This window comes from Chiloscyllium plagiosum, unplaced genomic scaffold (assembly GCF_037043375.1).
Source record: "Chiloscyllium plagiosum isolate Xiang-an unplaced genomic scaffold, Cpla_swu_hap1 HiC_scaffold_21, whole genome shotgun sequence".
NCBI classification, from domain to species: Eukaryota; Metazoa; Chordata; class Chondrichthyes; order Orectolobiformes; family Hemiscylliidae; genus Chiloscyllium; species Chiloscyllium plagiosum.
Genome location: NW_028270159.1, coordinates 57525624 through 57532582, shown reverse-complemented (window position 1 = coordinate 57532582; position 6959 = coordinate 57525624).

Genomic DNA, 6959 nt, shown 5'->3' with positions numbered 1-6959 from the left:
TTTTACAGGGAATAAGAACAAAATAATTTGGAAACAGAAAACCAAGGTGAAATATCACATCTGATTGATTCAGTAAATTCACTAAGACATCAAATCGCCCACTTTCTCTGTTCTGTTCGTGGGAAAAAATATTTCAAACATTGTTCTAACTGGAGAAAAAAAAGGAGACACATCAACAAATGAGAGCGCTCATGAATTTTTTATTTCTTTATTCATTCACGGAATGAGGACATCACTGGCTAGGCAGCATTATTGCCCATTACTAATTGCCCATAGGGCAGTTAAGAGTCAACCACATTGGTATGGGTCAGGAGTCACAAGTGGGGAAGACCAGGTAAGGATGACAGTTTCCTTCCCAAAAGGGCATTAGTGAACCAGATGGGTTTTTCTGACAATTGATTCATGGTTATCATTAGATTCTTAATTCCAGATATTTATTGAATTCAAATTCCACCGTCTGCCACAGTGGGATTTGAATCCGGGTCCCCAGAATGTTACCTGGGTTTCTGAATTAACAGTACAGCAATAATGCCACGAGGCAATTTCCTCCCCACTGAATGTGGAAAGAATTTTCACCAGTTACACTGCCTGAAAAAAAAATCGAACTATTTACAATGAAGAAAGTATTACAGATTCCCTATTCCTTCAGTGTCACTGGGTCAAAGTCCTACAACTCCCTCACTAACAGCAATTGTGACCCACCGTTACTAAATAGTGTGCATTGGTTTAAGAAGACAGCTCAACACCACCATCTCAAGGGTAATGAGAGATGGAGAATAAATGTCTGTGGCACCTAAATCCCATGAATGAATAAAAACAAATGTTGAAAATCTTCTATGTGACTGTAAGTGATTAGCCAACATGGTGAGACACAAGGATACTGGCACCATGGAGAAAGCGTGGGAATGTGTGGCATACAAGTTTCCATGCCAGCTGGAAACCAGTCGAGCCAACACATTGGAGAGAACTTGCACCTGCTCTGTGTGTGGGAAGGGATTTGATTGGTCAACAAGCCTAGCGCCCTAACCAGTGGGTTCACAATGACGAGAGACCTTTTAAATAGTCTGAAATGCTTTAAGAGCTCTAATGGTCTAATTCAACATTGACCTGTTCACATGTCCTATTTATCTGTTCCACATATGGGAAGGAAATCCCATATGAGGATTCAAACTTATGTCACAAAAATGTCACCATTGAGAGAGAGACTGCTCCACGTGTGGGAAGGGATACACTTCATGATCCAGCATAACGTCACACAATCAGGTTCACACTGGAGAGAGATCATTCATCTGCTGTGTGCGTGGGAAGAGATTCACTTTATCATCCATCCTAATGTCACATAAGCCATCTCATACTGGGGATAGACTGTTCATTGGCTCTCAGTGTGGAAAGACCTTCAATCAGTTATCCAGTCGATATAAAGATTGACGTGTTCACAGTGGGAGAATTTGTTAGCCCTGTGTGGGAAGGGTTTTATTAAATCAACACAGCTTCTGATAACCAGTATGGTTATACTGGAGAGAAACTGTACACCTGCACTGTGTGTGGGAAGGGATTCACTTAGTCACCTATACTCAGTGAGCACCAGCATATTCACACTGGGGAGAAACCTTTCACCTCCTCCAGGAGTGGGAAGTGATTCACTCCAATCTGAGCAAAAGCAAGTTTGTTCACACAGATGAGAGGCCATTTAAATGTTCTGATAGAACTTTAGAAGCAGATTTGATGAAACACCAGCAAACTCATTCTGGGGAGAGACCGTTCATCTGCCCTGTATGTGGCAAGGGATTCAATGATTTGTCCACACGTCTGAGACATCGGTGAGGCCATGTGGTTGTATTCTGTTGTTACTGCAACCAGATCTGAACTGTATTAATTCTGACAGCTGGGTTTTACTTCAGTAGATGTGAATAAACGCTTTAATTGGACTGGTCTATAATTATCTAGGTATCAATCACATTAATTACACAATTTGGAGGTGCCAGTGTTGGACTGGGGTGTACAAAGTTAAAAATCACACAACGCCAACTTATAGTCCAACAGGTTTAATTGGAAGCACTAGCTTTTGGAGCAGTGCTCCTTCATCAGGTGGTTGTGGAGTACACAATTGTAAGACACGGAATTTATAACAAAAGTTTACAGTATGATGTAACTGAAATTATACATTGAAAAATACCTTGATTGTTTGTTAAGTCTCTCATCTGTTAGCATGACGATGTTAGTTTCACTTCTTTCATATGTAAATCACAAAACTTTTTTAAAAGTTACATTTTCAGGTTAACTTTAACAATTGGTGTCAGCCAGATAATATGTTCAAGGTGTTAACCCCCTGTATGTTGTTGTCTGTGATGTAATGTTTAGACTGATTCTAATCTAAATAATGAGTTAACAGAGTCTTACATTGATTTGTGCAGTTTTTGAGCAAAGTAAAATGTAAGTCTTCAAGTACAAATTCACCTCACAAACGTATGTGTGTGTGTGGGGAGGGGGGTTGTGAGTGTCTGTGAGAGACAGTGTATATGCGTGTGTGAGTGTAAAGGGGTCTAAGTCTGTGAGAGGGTGCATGTGTGAGCGTGGGAATGTGTGTGTCTGTAGGAGTGCATGTGTGTGTGTGTGTGTGTGTAGGAGTGTCTGTGTGTGTGAATAGTGCAATGGTGGTCACCTGTAGTGTGACATGAACCCAAGGTCCTGGTTGAGGCCATCCCTATGTGTACCGAACTTAGCTATTAGCCTCTCCTCGGCCACTTTTCACTGCTGCCTGTCCCGAAGTCCGCCTTGGAGCATGGTCACCCGAAAGTCCGAGGTCGAATGTCCTGGACAACTGAAGTGTTCTCCAACTGGGAGGGAACACTCCTGTCTGTTGTTTGTTGTGCGGTGCCCATTCATCTGTTGCCGTAGCCTCTGCTCGGTTTCACCAATGTACCATGCCTCAGGGCATCCTTGCCTGCAGTGTATGAGATGGACAACGTTGGTTGAATCACATGAGTACCTGCCACGTACATGGTGGAAGGTATCCCCACGCATAATGGTGGTATCCCTCTGTCCCTGATGTAAAAGCATCATTTTAAATCATCAAAGATGGGCATAATATTTTCTGACATGGTCAATTGATGTAAATTTCTACATTAACTATTTGTAGGAAATTTCCCATGAAGTTTAAAGGGACAATCAATATTTAACAAAAACAAATGATAAACAGTTTAGGCTTCAAAAATGGTTTATTTTGGGTGAAATTCATCTGATGTTTAAAAGAATGTGTTGCCTGTCTGAGACTAGATTAACATTAGAATAAAAACAATTCCAGGCACAATATACCAGAATATTTCTAAGCAATAAGTGCCAAATAAAATAAATAACAAACAAAAACACATTGCATTTAGAATCAGAAGAGAATATTTGATTCCTGTCTGAAAGGTATTCTGAGCAGTGGACAATAACAATTCTCCAGTGTTCATGAATGAGATAAGGTGGTAGACGTAATGGGATGTGAAAAATTCATTTGAAATGAAGTGATTGAGAGTCAGCGATAGATTTAAAGGAAAACAACATGTAAATTGAAATAACTCACCTTGAGTATGTTAAATAGAATAAATCAGCCAATTGCTGATGGACATACCAGTGAAAAGAAAATATAAGGAGAGACTTATGAATGGAAAGCTACACATAGAGATGTTAAATCCTCTTCTGTGAACTTTTACATAGAAGTGCACTTGATAGTTTGGCCACTACCTGAGATATTAGGACTATGCTGGGGGAGATAAGTAACGATCTTCAGTCAGACACCTGCATAATAAAGTCCAATTGAACTTCACCACCTACTGACAGGTCACATTTTGATTTTATTAAAACAACTTACAAGATTATGGAAGTCATTTTGCAATTAACATTTAACTGAAAAAGACACCCTTCAGTTAACTAAATATTATTTAGTCTCTAGTCAGAAACATGGGATTAAATGAGGAGTGAACCTGGCAAAATTGATCCAGTGACAGTGAAGGAAAGGGGAACTATTTCCAAGTCAGGATGGTGTGGGATTTGGAGGAGACATTGCAGCAAGTGTGTTGCTATGTGTCTGCTGCCTTTGTCTTTCTCGACGTTAGAGGTCGTGGGATTGGAATGTTCTATCGAAGGAACCTTGGTTAGTTGTTGAGTTGCGTCCGGAAGATAGCACATACTGTTGTAACTGGGGAGCCAGAAGTGAGTTACTCACTGCCAAGTTCCCAGCTTCTTATAAACATATGAATTAGGAGAGGATACAGATCATTTGTCTCCGAGCCTGTTCTTCTGTTCAATAAGATCATTGCTCATCTGCTTGTCTTCCAAATTCCACATTCCCATCTACTCCCAATAATTTTTAACCCCAATTCTAACCAATAACATTGCTCCCTCTCCAATTAAAATATTCACTGATTCATCTCCGCCACCTTTGAAGACAGAGTCCCAAAATCACTCAAATGTCTGTTATAAAGATCTTCTCTTCCTCTTTGTTTTTAAAGGCAATTCCTAAATTTAAAACATCACCTTAAAACAATAACATCTAGTTCCAGAGTCACCCACAAGAGAAAAGCCCACCTCAATTTTACAAAAAATCAGCCAGGTGTCGATTTCTGTGAATTTCATGGAGTGTTTATCTCCATGAGCTCCAGTAAGTTACCTTACACAATTCTCTACTGTTCACCTCATTATAAATGCCTCACAGGCCTCTATGGCGCACTGTATGCTCTCACCAGTGCCCTAGCAGTACACTGCCAGGATCACCTGGGATTTCAGCCACCAGCTCCTTATTTAAAGCCAAGCTGTGCGTCAGGTCAACTGCTGCCAGCCAGGGAGAGACCATCACAGTGCACGTAGTGACAGAAACAGCAAGGAAATTTTCTGAGGGCACTCAGATGGCATAGGTGACACTTCATTGTAAATCCAAACTCACATTTGTAAATATATTGCTACTTCATATCATTACATGTCATTTCAATTGACAGAGTAATGACAGGTAAAAGAATCAAACTGCCTGTCCTTCACACCAGATGGTGTCAAAATACATGTACACCACATCAGTGGACAGGCAGGAGGCTGAAAAACATAGCAAGGCAGGCAGCGTCAGGAGGTGGAGAAGGCAACGTTTTGGGTGTAACCCTTCTTCTGGACTGGGGATGTGTGTGGGGGGAGCTGCAGATAAAGAGGGTGGTGAAATGGAGATAGGTAAAGAAAGGTAGAAGGTACGATATGGTTGGTCAATGGGAGGAATGGATCCGGTTGGTGGCAGGGAGCAGTGAAAGGGAGGGGGAGGGGCTGGGAAGGGAGTTAGGGGATGGGAAGGGAAGTCATTTAAAATTGGAGAACTCAATGTTGAGTCCTTGGGGCTGTAGGCTGCCCAGGCGGAAGGTGAATTGTTGTTCCTCCAATTTGCTGTGTGGCTCATTGTGGCAATGGAGGAGGCCAATGACGGTCACGTTGGAAAGGGAGTGGAAAAGGAAATTAAAATGGGTAGTGAATGGAAGGTCCAGTTGGCTGCTGCAGGTCCAGCTGCGATGCTCAGCAAACTGTTTCCTAAGTTTAGATTCAGTCTCCCCGATGTAGAGAGACTCTAACCATGTAGACCACATCAGCAGTATTATATTCATCAAACTTTGTGTATAATGATGTCATGTAATCACTTGAATTCAGTTTCTCAGTAAGAGCACCTGAGTGTTTCACTTCTGTGTGAACAAATTGATGGGACATCAGATCCTTTAAAGCACTTCCAGTCCGTCCATTTCTCATCAATGTTGGTGAAGTTGGTGAATTCCTTCCCACACACAGAACAGGTGAATGCCCATTTCCCGAGGTGAATGTGTTGATGCCTTTCCAGTTCAGACAGGTAATTGAATTGTTTCCTGTAGTCTCCAAATTTACACTCCTGTCATGACTCCATATAGTCATGCTGATAGATCAAGTGATGGCCTACATCCTTGTCCACGCAAGCAACACCTTTGCAGTTTCTATTCACTGTGAATTGAGCTTTCTCCTTCCATGTTCAAAATCATACATTGATGTTATTGATCCTGATGTGAAGTTCGTTTCAGTTTTCCAAGTGCAAATTCCTCTGTTCTGTACTCTATTAAAGTCAATCAAAACAAAAGAAAGGGGGTGAGAGGAATCACAAAGTCAGGATTTGAAATTGAGCTAAATGAATCATGTATTTTTAGGGACTGGCACGAGGAAATATGAACATGATTGATCATGAAAGCAACTCAGAGCATTGAAAAAATTCGGGCTCACTGGGGAAACAAACTTTCCACCCAGTCCAGAATGACACAAGATGATGGATTACATGGGAGGAGGGGAAAAAGGCAGTGAGAGTGAAAACGAGAGTTGGGCGAGGCCGCAGATGACAGTCAGTGATTTTTTGTATCAACAATTTGAACTTTGACAGAATCTCACAAACCCACAGTCTCTTCCACCTTACAAGGGCCAGTGTAGCAGATGCATGTATGCACCATCGCCTTCAGTTCCCTTCAAGTTACACACCACCCTGACTTGTTTAACTTCGAACATTGAATAATCAGTAATTTCCTCCATTAACGTATCAGGAAGGTGAATCATCTCCACCCTTCAATAAAGACCCTATTTACTTATCACTCAGTCAACACCTTTCTGAGACACCTGTTTAAAACTGAATTAGATTGTTAATGATGAAAAAATGGGGTCTCAACCACTTAACTCCATTATCACCAAGATCAGTTACTGCTGTCTCTGTAATGAGAACAGAAAATACAGGAAACACTCACCAGGCCAGGCAATATCTGTGGAGAGAGAGAGAAAAAGAGAGAAAGGGATTCAAGCTGTAATATAGAATCGCCACAGGGTGTGATTAAGAGAAAGGAGAAAGAGAAACAGGATGAGAAAGGAAAGTTTGTGATAGGGTGGAACCACTCAGTAACATTGCCTGAATTGCCTTTGACTTAGCTCAACTGTTTCTG